Below are 14,280 nucleotides of genomic sequence, written 5' to 3' on the forward strand. Positions count from 1 at the left end.
GTAGACAATAAGAAGTTCAGTGGTTGCCAAGTATAGAGGAGGGAAGAAAGATGAACAGGCAGAGCACAGAGGATTTTTAGGGCAGTGAAAATACTATATTTACATACTATAAAATATTATAATGATGGATATATATCATTATACATTTGTCCAAACCCATAGAATGTACAACACCAAAAGTTAACTGTAATGTAAACTACGGGCTGTGAGTGATAATGATGTGTAATACAGGTTAATCGTTGGTTTAAAAAAAAAAAAAGTGCCACTCTGAAGAGTGCTGTTGATAACTGGGGTGGCTATGCATGTAGGGGGCAGAGAATAAATAGGAAATCTTTATACCTTCCTCTTAATTGCTGTAAACTTAAACTACCCTAAAAAATTAAGTCTTTGAACAAATGATAAAGAATGCTCTATTAGCAAACTGGAAAAGTGGACTATGCCAAAGAAGTAGGATTCAAATCTTAATTGTGTCATTAAATCTAGTAAATTAATCCAATCAGCTCTTTCTGAATGTCTATCCCTGCCTCACTTCTGATTCTAATCTTGTTTCTCCTTTAGTATTCTATTCCTATTAGTTTTGATGATAACTTTACTGGTAATGACTCCCTTACTGTGTAGAGCTTCACATTTCTCTTTTTGAACAACTGCTTTTTTATTACCCCAGCTTTGTATTTATGGCAGACACTTCAAACTTTGAGTTCCTTGTTAATTCTCCAAGGAAACTCTGAATATTGGAAATTAAAAAAAAAAAAAGAATGCAAGGAAATCAGAGAAAAGAAACTATTTCATAAGAGAGATAAAAATTAATCATGTCAGGGGCGCCTGGGTGGCACAGCGGTTAAGCGTCTGCCTTCGGCTCAGGGCGTGATCCCGGCGTTATGGGATCGAGCCCCACATCAGGCTCCTCCGCTAGGAGCCTGCTTCTTCCTCTCCCACTCCCCCTGCTTGTGTTCCCTCTCTCGCTGGCTGCCTCTATCTCTGTCGAATAAATAAATAAAATCTTTAAAAAAAAAATTAATCATGTCAATCTTGATTGAATAAGCTTATTAATACTACTTTTCTGGAATATTTTCCATTCTATTTATTTTTAAGGATAAAATCCTCATACAATCTTTCTATATTAGTGTTATAATCTTGACTGATTTATACCTAATCCTTTAAGCTTTCCAGAAATTATCAGTCACATGAAACTGAATAATCAAGACACTTAGTTATTTGTGGATTGTAAAAGCTAGTAGAGAACATATATTTATGGTTAATACAGAACAAAAAAAATGCTTAAAATAATAAGAATGCCTTCATCCAATAGATAGTCCTTTTATTTATTTATTTTTAAAGCTTTAATTTATTTATTTGACAGAGATTGAGAGCAAAAGTAGGCAGAGTGACAGGCAGAGGGAGAGGGAGAAGCAGCCTGCCCACTGAGCAGAGTCCAATGCAAGGCTTGATCCCAGGACCCTGGGATCATGATCTGAGTCTAAGGCAGATGCTCAACTAACCGAGCCATCCAGGTGCCCTAAGAGGTAGTCCTTCTAAACAAAACTCAGCCAAGAATAAAAGAGTGTATGCAATTTTTTTTCTGTCCTGAAGGCTATATGCTGCTAGTTCAACCACACTCTTAATTACTTCTTTCAACTAAAATTACCTTCGTGGAATAATGTTACTCTTTTTTCTTTACTGTGGGTCAAGGTCTTCAAGGCTACAATGATGCTGACATACTGAGAATTTTCTATTATTTTGAAGTGAAACAGTCTTTTTTAATCCTGCTTCTTCTAGGAAAAACAACCCTTCCAAGGAAATCCATATACTCATTCCCATCCAGGGTTATTTCTTTTACTGCATCTTCAGAGTTCCCTTCTGATAAAAGCAATTATGGAAAAAACTGTCTTCTTAGGCTTTTCCCTTTGTGTAATATCTTTTTATATCTGTTTTATAAACCCATTTAGGCAAATTTGGAAAGAGAAAGTATATGCACAGAAAGAATATAATATGGATTGAATTGATAAAGGTGAAAAACAAAAAAAATTACTTGGTTTCAAATGTCTTTAAGAAAAGTAACATCATATTCTGGAAAAAAATTCATCCATGTCAAAAATAGCACCACAACTTATATTTCTCCCCATCCCCCAACACAATTACCAAACTAATAAATACTTTGAAATTTCTTGTGACTATAGCAGAGAGATATTATTTATATTTGTTGAAAAATACAGGAACAGCTAGTCTTTGTATAATTTAAAAAATCAAATTAAAAGAAATCTGCTCTTGATTTACCTATAATTAGAAATTTGTATTTCTTAATCTATCGTATGAACTTCATTTTTATTATCTTTCCGCATATATTTTGGAAATATATGTGTGCTAAGATGACGAAACGCTGACATTTAGTACTTTTGTTTGTTTACGTGTTTCTTCTCCAAAGCCATATGCTAGATGATTTCATTATACTGGTAACATGTGACCCATAAAGAAAATTGCTGTGAATTTTTAAGCACTAAATTTTCCCAGCTAGGCCAAAAAACCCACTGCATACTGAGAAAGCACTCTTTCTTAGCTTGAAACACACAAAAGACAGAAAAGTAGATGTTGAATCAAATCGTTTGACTTTATTAACGACAGCAAACCCAATTTCTAAATTAGCAAAACACATTCCATCACTGGTACTCGAGACAATATATTAACCCCTGTATTATAGAGTATTGATATTAATTCTGGCATTACAATATGAAATATTTATGAGTTATAATGTAATCCACAGGAAAACTGAACTTTACAAAATATAAAAATCAGCAAGTCTACTGAATTATATTCATATTTTAAAAACATGCTGACATTTGTTATTACATCCTATATTTAGGAGATTTAGAAATTAGTTCCTTCCATAAAAATCCAGGTACGATGCCTATATTTTGTTTCCTGCAGCTGCTGCAAAAAATTGCCATAAATTCGGTGGCTTACAACAATGGAACTTTTTTCTCCCACAGTTCTTAAGGCCAGACATCTGAAATCAAAACTATCCGTATCAGTAAGGCTGAACTATCTGGGAAAGCTCTAGGGGAGAATCCTCCCTTGTCTCTTCCGGTTTCTAGTGGCTCCGGAGGTTCTTGCCTGGTGGCTGCATATCTCCAATTGCTGCTTTTCCTCTGTGTTATTTCTTCTCTGCTGTCTCTCATAAGGACATTTGTCATTGGACCTACAGATCATTCCAGTAATCTAGGATGATTTCACCTCAAAATCTTATTTAATCACATACACAAACACCCTTTTTTTCAAATAAGGTCACATTCATAGGTCCTGAAAGTTAGGGTATGGACATAACTTTTGGGGGGCCATAATTCAACCCACTACGCTACCTACACATGCATATACTCTGTTCCTATAGCAAGGCATCAAAGTTATATTTATCTAAACTCTAGATTAGACCATGAATGCCACATGTCTTTGGTATATCAAAATTATAACTTCATTTGCCTTAAGTTATTAATATTCAAATAAAGAATTGGTTTCCTATCATCTTCCTCAGCAAATGACTGTTTTTAATAACACTACAAACCATATATTTTATGCCTTTTCATCCAGTGCATTTATTTAATTTGAAACTTAAATCATCCCATGTTTGGCCAGTGAGAATCACTTAAAATGAATACCTGAACCCTTTTGACGCTCCTAATACTCTTTGACGGTTTTCTCACCATATAGTACCTACCACAAGATGAGTCAGACTCAGCCATTTTTCTCAAGGACTGGTTTATTTTAGCAAGAAATGGTATTTCAAGATCCAAATCTAGATGCTAGTAATATGTTCATTGCTTCTAAGGTATTCATTGTTTCTAGACCTTTCTGGTTGACAGAAATAGAGATTATATGTGTGTGTGTATGTATATAAAAATGAGTATATCTTATTATTTCCAACTCAAACAAAAGATTATAGAGTTTTTAATTAACTGCTTTCTCTACTACATCTGTATCTCCTTTATTTTACACTAGGAATCTTGGAACTTAAGAACAACAGGTATGATAAAATTAGAACAGTCCATAATTACTCATTTGTTTCACCCCACGTAACACATACTAGTCTCAATACTGATACTAATTCTACCATCACTTGCGCTTACTGAAAACATTTTCAAAGTTTATTTGCATATGCTCTCCCTATTCTCCCATTTAAAAAATTGCATTGTATCTACATTATTTTAACACATAACCACTAAATATATTCTCTCCCCCTTCATCCTTAGTCTTAGTTTTATAAGCAATTATAAAATTAATGCTCAAAAAAATAATTTCAACACTTATTCTTTGACAATATCTCTAGTCATTTTGATATTCAACCTCATTTTTTGGTATATTACTCACAGATAGCTAGCAGAACAGTATTACCAGAATCTTGCATGTTAGTAACAATTTGTCAGTGCCCTTTGCCAAAAAAAAAAGAAAAAAAAGCTTGTTTCACACTTTCCTTAACTATCTTAAATATGCTACTCTTTTTCACCTGGCATAGAGTACGGCTGTCAAATGTCAATTATAATATAATTATTATATGTCCAAATAATATTTTCCTTTAAAATCAAGAAAATGTTTTAATATCTTGGTGTTAGCCATTCTAAGTCGATGTTTTAAGCTACATTCTGTATTCTTTAAAAACGTAGATCCAGTTTAATTTTATTTCAAGAAAGTTTTCTTGAACTATAGGTTTTAGCATAATTCGGTTCCCTTAGTTTGGTTTTTGCTTCTTCTTTGCCTATCTTCAATATTTATCACTATCTTTACAGTTCTGTTGTATTTCTTCTTCTGTTTCCATTTAAACACTCCCTCTGGGGCCCCTGGGTGACTCAGCTGATTAAGCGATTAAGCCACTGCCTTCGGCTCAGTTCGTGATCTCAGGGTCTTGGGATCCAGCCCCCATCAGGCTCTCTGCTCAGTGGGGAGCCTGCCTCTCCCTCTCCCTCTGCCTGCTGCTCTGCTTATTTGTGCTCTCTCTCTCCCCTCCCTTCGCCACCCCGGTGAAATAAATAAAATCTTAAAAAACAAACAAAAACCCCCAAAAAACATTTCCTCTGTTTCACTTTGTATTTCTCTTAAGGCATTATTGGCTTTATTTATTTACTTTTGAGTTCCGTATTCTTTTGTGAAATTCTTTGTTCTATTGTATTTCTTTCCTGAGATCTGCCCCGCACCTCTTAAGTTTTAAAATCCTAATTAATGGGTGGCTTTGTTGGTTAAGCAGCAGACTCTTGGTTTTAGCTCAGGTCAGGATCTCAGGGTCAGTGCTCAGCGAGGAGACTGCTTGAAGATTCTGTCACTCATGTGCTCTCTCTCTAAAATAAATAAAATCTTTAAAATTTTTTTTTAAGTCCCAATTAATGATTTGCTCATTCCTTACATAACTTTTTTTTAAAATATTTATTTATTTTATTTAGAGAGAGACAGTGAGAGTGAGTGCGTGGGGGGGGGGGGCAGAGGGAGAGAATCTTCAAGCAGACTCCCTGCTGAGGGCAGAGCCTATTAAGAGGTTCCATCTCACCACCCAGGAGATGGTGACCTGAGCCGAAACCAAGAGTCTGGTTGAGCCACCTAGGCACCGCTCATACCTTATATAACTTTTAATATCTTTTAGCTCTTTTTGAACTAATAGGTTAGTTTTGATATGTTTTGGGTACTCTTTTCATTCTCTCTAAGGATGTTATTTTACTCCTCATTCTCTTTGCCTTATAATAATTTTGCATAGGATTTGACTTTGATTCATTTCCATTGCTTATTTTTATATGAAACTAGCCTTCCTGAAGTTTTAGAATAATGCAAAATTAGAAAATATTATGTATCTCCAGTAAATTCTTGGTTCTGTTTTTATGTATTGTTCAAATATTTTATGGTTTGCTCACTGAGATTTCTGGACCCTGTACCCCTTTCAATTTTGGACTAGATCTTCTCTCTTGTTTCGGTTACTTCTCAGTTGGTATTCCATTCCTAGGAACTTCTCATCACTGTGGGACTCTGTGTTGGGAGTTGTAGCAGTAAGTTTTGTGAATTCACAACTTCAGCTCATTTAGTTCTCTTACCACAGATCTCTTGCATTTACCCTCTTTCGCATTAAGCCTCATGAGCAGAGGTAGCTATGCTCCATATTTTCTCTGATATGTAGTATACATCTATATAAATATGCAAACAATGTATCCATTTTTCAGGTTAATCCTTCTTAAAGGGTTTTGTTGTTGTTATAAACAATGCTTCTTTTGTTTTTTTAAGATTTTATTTATTTATTTATTTATTTATTTATTTATTTATTTGACAGAGAGAGACAGTGAGAGAGGGAACACAAGCAGGGGCAGAGGGGGAGGGAGAAGCAGGCTTCCCGTTGAGCAGGGAACCCTATGTGGGGCTCGATCCCAGGGATCCCAGGACCCTGGGATTATGACCTGAACTGAAGGTGGACACTTAACAACTGAACCACCCAGGTGCCCCCAGAAACAATTCTTCTATAAATATTCTCTTATATCTCTACCTGCACACATACTGGAAACAAGGCAGTGCAGCGCAAAGTGTGGTTTAAGTTTGGAGAAAAACAAAATCAGAGGGAGGGAATACTAAAAACTGCGATAGACTGAGCATTTTTTTTCCAAGTGAAACTGGATATTATCTTAAAGGGAGTATTTCCTTGGTAGAGTAGATTAATTTTAAATTGAGTAAAATTTAAAATTATTTTCCCAATTACTAAAAGTAAGGAATTATGAAGAAGACCACATAAATTACAGAAAGTATTAAAGAGCCATATCTTCTATGTGTAGCTGAGTTATACCGTGAATAAACTTTATGACCCTCTCTGCATAGTTCTCTTGGCTCTGTAGTACCCATTAGAGTAAAAATCCCTGAAACCTCTTTTATGTATATGGCCCATGACTTGAGTATCATTTTCCCCTCCCTGAATTTGTTTGAGGAAAAGTTTCAGTCATATAAAGAAGGAGCAGTCAGATATTAGGCATGACTGGAGACAGTAGGAAAAGAGAAAAAACAGCACCTACAATGTTCCTGACAATGTAGGCATATTATCTATACCATGGAAATTATGTTTTCCGGGGAAGATTGGGAAAGACAGGATCTGGGAGAGACCTACCAGGATGAAGATGAAAAATGCATTCAGTTACTTAAACTCAGAAGAATATCCATTCAGTAAGTTTCAAATGGTTGGCAGTGGTTGCTGTAAATTAACACCCGGAGGGTTCAGAAAAATAGTCCAGTCTAACATGTGGTGACAGATGGCAGGAAAACTCCTATATTTTTGTTTATAATAATACTCTCCCTCCCTTCCCTGTAAGATTACCTCAGCCTTTCCTTCAACATGTGATTGTCATGCCTCCCATGGGAAGAGAACACATTCCTGCCTCACAGAGTTTTGGCATGCCCATGTGACATCTTGACCAGTGGCTAGTAAGCAGACATGATGTAACACACGTCTAGTGAAAGCTTTAAGATGGAGCATGAGCTTTAAGATGAGGCCATGAAAAGAGCATGACCTACATGGGGACACTCCTTCTTCCAGAGCCCTGCACAAGAGGTACAGCCACAGCAAATCACAGCCAACTTTAGCTAAGAAATTAAAGCTTATTAATGTAAGTAACTGAGATTTAGGGATCATTTGTCCATGCAGCAAAATTGACTAATATAGATATTAGTAAAAGTGCAATATAACATACATACATTTTAGCTCCCAAGCTCATTTTCTTAAACATTCTTGCCTAAGGCTAAGATTGGTCCTAAAAACTGGGAAAGGAAGATCCTGGGAAAAGAAGGCAGAGAATCCCATTTGTAGGCTGGAGGAAAACGGCAGTCGCTCCAAAAGAGCTTAGAGATGTTGCACGCTATTTTTAATTTTGTCCTGAAAACATTCTTATATTTATCTCACATGGGGAAAAATAGATTTTATTTTTATTAGCTTGCAGAGCATGGAATACCCTATGACAAATGATCTTTTTTTTTTTCCAATTCGAATGTGGCATTAACCATTCTATATTTGAAGGACGTCCAAAATGTCCCCTTCCTTCTTAACTTTACCTGTCATTAGCAACTCCTGTCTGCTAGGAAAGAAAATTTTGCTGAAGTAATCTCTTAGCAACAGCCCACAACTCTTACAACTTGACTCAATAAGAATCCTTGCTGCAATTATGTTCACAGCTTGCAAATTTAGTATGTTATAAACAATAACTGCCCACAATTTTAAAAGCATCCCTTTCTAAAACAGTTCCAAAAAAGTGTTCCAAGAGAGAATATGTATCTACATTATTTACCAGAAAAATGAAATATGTGCAAATTAGGCAACTTTCTTTACATGTACATTTGATGGCAGACTCTGTACTAGAACACCTGCCTTCAGACACCACAGTCTATATTACCTCACTCTAAGAGGTTGCGTCAGAGCAACTCAAGCTTTTTTTTTTTCTTTCCTCACACTGACCTCTTAACTCCATTGCATATAAAAAAGACTTTCATAAATATTGATTTCTATCACTATAGATAACTGGAAAACTAATTCATCTAGGAACTTAGGTTAGCCTAAGCTATAAGCAAGTGAGTAAAATTTGATTACAAAGATATTTTAATTTTAAAGTCAACAGAGAGGAAGAAGAGGGAAGAACTAAAGTTGAAAATAATTTTAGTACCATTAAACTTTTAGGTAATTCTGTTGTGCTTTCTACCTTTAAAATTCAACCTAAAGAATAAGCCATTCACTTACATAGTGATATCTAGTCTCTGCCAGTCTAATCAATATCTCAGTGAAGATGCGTGCATGCACATTAGAGAAATCTTGCTTTTGGGAAGTAAGTGTTCAGCATGACCACAGATTAGTATTAAAATCATTTTCAGTTTTCGATCTAAAAGGCCCATATATTCGAAAGATGATATTTTCCCTCACCAATGCTTGAAGGAGAGTTCTCTTGAAAAGGTATGAAAAAAATTTTGTGTTAAGTTTAAAATAAGCTCTTTGTGGAGAGGAAACAACACTGGATTCTCCAATTGTTAGCCCCATTATATTAAGCCATTTCTCTTAATCTTATATCTACCGATATTATTTTAACAGAGAGAAATGTATACTGCAAGACAATAGTGATATACAGAGATTCTATATAAATCTCTTTGCTCACATGTTTTCAAGCATGACTTTTAAGATGTCCTCACATGATGGGGTGAGAAAGCTCTCTCAGATCCCTTGTATAAGGGCACTAAGTCCATTCACTAATCACCTCCCAAACACCCCACCTCCAAATACAATCACATTGGGGATTAGACTTCCAATTTTTTCTTTTTTGTGGGACACAATCATTCAGTTTATAGTAAATACTATGTCTAATTTATTCTGCAAAATATTTTATATAAATATAAAAAAAATTTGGTCCTCATATGTATTTGTATTGTTGTATATGCTAGTAATTGTTGGAAATCTATTATAATGTAACTGGAACTATTATTAAAAATAAACTAGTCCTGGCCAAGAAGTTGCAGTTGTATCATAGTCATAAGAGATGGCAAACAAATTTAGGCTGTATTGTTATGCTTTCTAATATTACATTTAAGTCTGAATAATTTTCAAATCTATCCTTTGGCTATAAATTAATCTTTCACTGGGTGATGCCAAAAGACAAAAACACCCGATAAGCACAGAAATGAACATCTGATGTTCAGCTTACAAAGATATTCTTGAGATCATTAGAACTAAATACATGCAGAAAAGCATTGCATACAAGATTGGTTTTAAAGGAAAAAGGAAAGGCAAACTGTGCAAATGATTAAAAATTCCCTCAGAATTTCTTTATGACAAAATCATTTAAAGATAGATGTAGTAGTCCTCTTTAAAGCTAATACAGACAATTTTATCTTCACCGTTGGGATGGATAACTATTTATTTGGTTAAGCACCAGATAAAATAGTCAATGTTTTAACAATAAATAATCAACATAGCAAGAAGCTTACATTATGAAAGATACTTAGGCACTTGAAATTGCAACTTATGAGTTGGATTCATAGCTCCTAAATCACACTTATTTTCAAGCATTTATGTTCATTTTTCCCTCTCTACCTATGCTCCTCTTCCACCCTCCCTCCCTGATTTATTTTTTCACTAGGCACACATAGTTGAAATTCCTAGGTGAAATGTGATTATGCTATTACTATATTATAATGCAAATTATACCACCTTAAAAATCGTACATGTTAGCAAAGAGATTTATACAGAATTATCACTACTCTCTTACAGTATGCATTTCCCTCTGTTAAAATAATTTTCACTTCCTAGGTTTTACTCTTAATTTCATCATCACTGTACTTACTGCCAAAACAAACACTTTGACTAATATAAGGCACAAAAAGATTTATAAAATTTAGAGGTAAACACAACAAAATGCTCTTCTCTAACGCTCTAAAATAAAAATGCAAGGTTGTTTATATTTCACTGGGCCTAAAGACCTGTGTTCAGTTTGTACTAATTACAAAAAGGACTGTTTCTCCAAAAATGTCAAGACAGTAGATATAGGGTTAAGTGAGGTACCTTAATAATAAGACTAAATAACCTAATATTTATAATATTATTATATTGTTATAATATTATAATAATAAGCTAAAATAACACTGAGAATTAGAGAACCCAGTGTTGTTTCCCCTCCACAGAGGGCTTATTTCCAATTTAATAAAACAAAGCTCAAGAGTGTTTACACATTTTGAAATAGGAAGCATAAGGAGAAGACAACAATAATAACTGAAGAGGAGAAGCCTGAGAAATAGTAGGAAAAGCAAGTGAAGGAAGTGCCTTGGAAGCCAAATAAAGAAATTGTGTCAAGAAGTAGAGAATAACCAACGATGTCAAATTTCCCTTGACAGGCTGACTAAAATGAATATTGAGAATTGGATGCATTTATTATGTACTTTAAAATGCTTATACATGTAAATAGTTATAGAAGGTTATATATAAATACACATGATTTAATGATAACATCAAGCGTCACTTGCCAGGAGGTGTTCTAAATGCTTTACACAGATTAACTAATTTAAATTTCTAAAAATCGTGTGAGGTAAATGTTATTATTCCCATTTTATAGATGAATAAACTAATACATACAGGGACACAGTAAGTTGCCCAGAGTCACATGTACTATAAGCTAAGATTTAAACCCAAGCAGCTAAGATTCAAATCCTGGCAGCCTATGTAAACTTCCCCAATGAGGACAGTTCTTATCTGGTTGTGTTGTCTTTTTAAAACTTTCATATATTGGTGTTTCTGACCCTGGCACCCAAAGACTCAAGCATGGATTTGGTATGGTTCACACACACCATGCCTATAAGGTTTCACTTCCATAGGCAAAGAATATTATAAACTCATGAGATGCTCTGTTTCTGATAAGAGTGGCTTTGAAGTCTAACAGCAGTAATATCTACAACCAGAAAACAGTAGTTCTAAATCTTTTGTTCTGAAACTCTGTTAAGATAATCATTAGTAAGTTTTCATCAGTATTTGTGGTAGTCTGTTAGACTCATGAAGAGTTATAAAATACAGTTTCTTCCCAAGATTTTTCAAAGTAAGTAGTTACTAGATCATGAAAGATTCATTTTAACCTTATCTTTAGGTTAATGTAAAAGCTTATGTAAAGGATTTAAGCAAGAATACTTTTAAATGTGTGGTGAATTCAAAGTGGAGAATAATTTAATGAGATAAACCTATGGTCAGGAAGTATAATTAGATAGCTTCTATAACAACTCGGCCAAGGAATGTGATGGAAGGTAGTAACTGATGATGGAAATAAGATGAATAGATTTTAGGGCTATTTAAGGATAGAAATCATATACTTAGTGATTGGTTGAATATGTAACACAAAGAAGGAGCTAATAATACTCTTTAAATATTTGCTTTGAATAAGTAGATGATGATGCCACTCATTGTCAGAGGGAAGACTGAGAGGGGAGTGATTTTAATTAGCAAAACATAGGAAAAATAATTTTATTTTTAACCTGGTCAGTTTGAGACACCTATAAACTTTAAAATGGAGATTTCAATGAGCTATATTACAACGGGTCTAAAGATCAGGTGATTGATTGGTGTTGTAGGTATTTCTTTAAATCTCACTGAAAAAAAAAACACTTCAAGGAAATCTTTCCTACGTTTGTTAAATGTTCTTTTCTCATGTGGACAGGACACAGAGACCATACACATTATTTAAACAGAATTTAATATGACAAACCACTAGACAGTTACTGAAGAACTGAAGAGGCTAGCTTAGGAATAGGAATGGAATAGGAACAATGAAGTAATAATACAGAGATAGTGACTGGAATTAGTAGCTACCAATTCAGGGCTATACAAAAAGAGGAAGTTAGATTAGGTTTATAAGGATCTAAAATTTGTATCTCTTAGGAAGAGATGTTACCAAATGGGTACATCAAATCTTACAGGCTGGCCCCCATAAGTGAGGTCCTAGGTGACAGGTGACTGATGAAATGGAACTGCCCTAATGCTGGGATACCCTGATGCATGTATGTGTTTGCCAGAAGCAGTTAAAAAAACTTCAGTCCTCAGACTGCTCTTTTCCAGCTTCTTCCCTGACTCCTCACTCACAACCTAGAACACATTCTGAAGGTATTCTACAAGGACCACCACATGTTGACCAGATTGTTTCCTTGAAAGTTGTTTGTTTGACCAGATTGTTTCCTTGAAAGTTCTCTCCCAAAATGATGCAGAAAGCAAAAGGCCAAATGGGGAGCAAGGGGTTTACCAAGTTGGAAGTATGCCCCTGCATAATAAAGCAGGAACCATCAGGTTTCACTCTTGATACAGGAGCACAGAGATGACAGGAGGCCTTCTTTTTTGTTTCTTCTTTCCAGTTTGTCTCTACTGCTTTTTCAATATATAGGCTTAAGTAGGAAGTCAACAATTTCTCAGTAGCAAGCAGTAGTTCATTCCAGGGTTCTCATGTCATTAATTGATCTTCAGTTTCCTACATTATAGGTATTACCTTTATCCATAATTTTATATTATTTGATAGATAGGTCAGGTAAGCAAATTAAAAGCAGTTGGTTTGTAACCATCAAATTAAAAACTATATTTTATTAATATCCTGCCTGATTTTCATACCAGTTTGAATAGAGAATGGAAAAGTAGTGGTAGTATGCTTGTTTTATTTGCATCATGGGACACTGGGAATCATGTATGTTGGCAAATATGGATACAAAATCCATATTTTAATTTTATAATCCCAATTTCTAGTTTGGATAGAAAAATTCACATTCAGAATTTAGAACATTAGACAAGCATTTAAAATTCTTAAGCATGAAGCAAAATCTATGCTAAAAACACTTTTTGAGGTTAATAATTTCTATGTCATTACTTTATCAGCCTCAAAGATATGTCAAATATAAAATTATTTAACCTCATTTTACCTGAAAGCTTTTTTATTATAGAATAAGTGAGACAATACAGATTTTTCTTCATTTAACTCGCACATAAACCCACTTCATTATTTTTATGCCTTCTCCATCATTTTTAGAGGCAAGTCTTTGATTAAATAGAAGAATAATGAACTCTGTTGACACAAAAACACCAAGGTATGTATAGAAAGTAGTTGTTACTTAGGAAGAAAGTGGTGATTTGATTTGTAGCCTTTTCACTCTGAAGGACTAATGAACCCTGCTAGAATACAAAACCTGAAGAATCCAGAATCACCTTCCAGTTCTCCTTCTTGTCAACCACATTGGAGAAAAATCTCTTCTTCCCTTCCCACCCCAGCCAAGGATGTCCAATGCACATGTGGCTGGTATTTCTTTTTCTTTCTTTCTTTCTTTCTTTCTTTCTTTCTTTCTTTCTTTCTTTCTTTCTTTCTTTCTTTCTTACTTTTTCTTTTTAAGATTTATTTATTTGAAAGAGACACATATGTGCATGAGTGGGTAGGAGGGGGCGGCAGACAGACAGAGAGGGAGAGAAATCCTAAAGTAGATACCCCGCTGAGAGGGGAGCCTGACTTGGGGTTCAATCCCAGGACCCTGAGATCATGACCTAAGCCAAATCAAGAATCCGAAACTCAACCAACTGAGCCACCCAGGTGTCCCCACAAGTGGCTGATATTTCTGACCCCATACAGACATGTGGAGACAATGGAGGTAAGGATGGGTTATCCTAGGAAAAGGAATGGAAGGGAAAATCAGATGTTCAGGAGATTCAGATTTTGATGGACTGATTAGAGATTCAATATGCAAAGTAAAGAACATTTAAAATTATATTCTGGTCTCCATGAACACCCATGATTA

The sequence above is a fragment of the Ursus americanus genome, chromosome 8 (assembly GCF_024610735.1).
Source record: "Ursus americanus isolate L20-20 chromosome 8, mUrsAme1.1.p, whole genome shotgun sequence".
Classification (NCBI taxonomy): Eukaryota; Metazoa; Chordata; class Mammalia; order Carnivora; family Ursidae; genus Ursus; species Ursus americanus.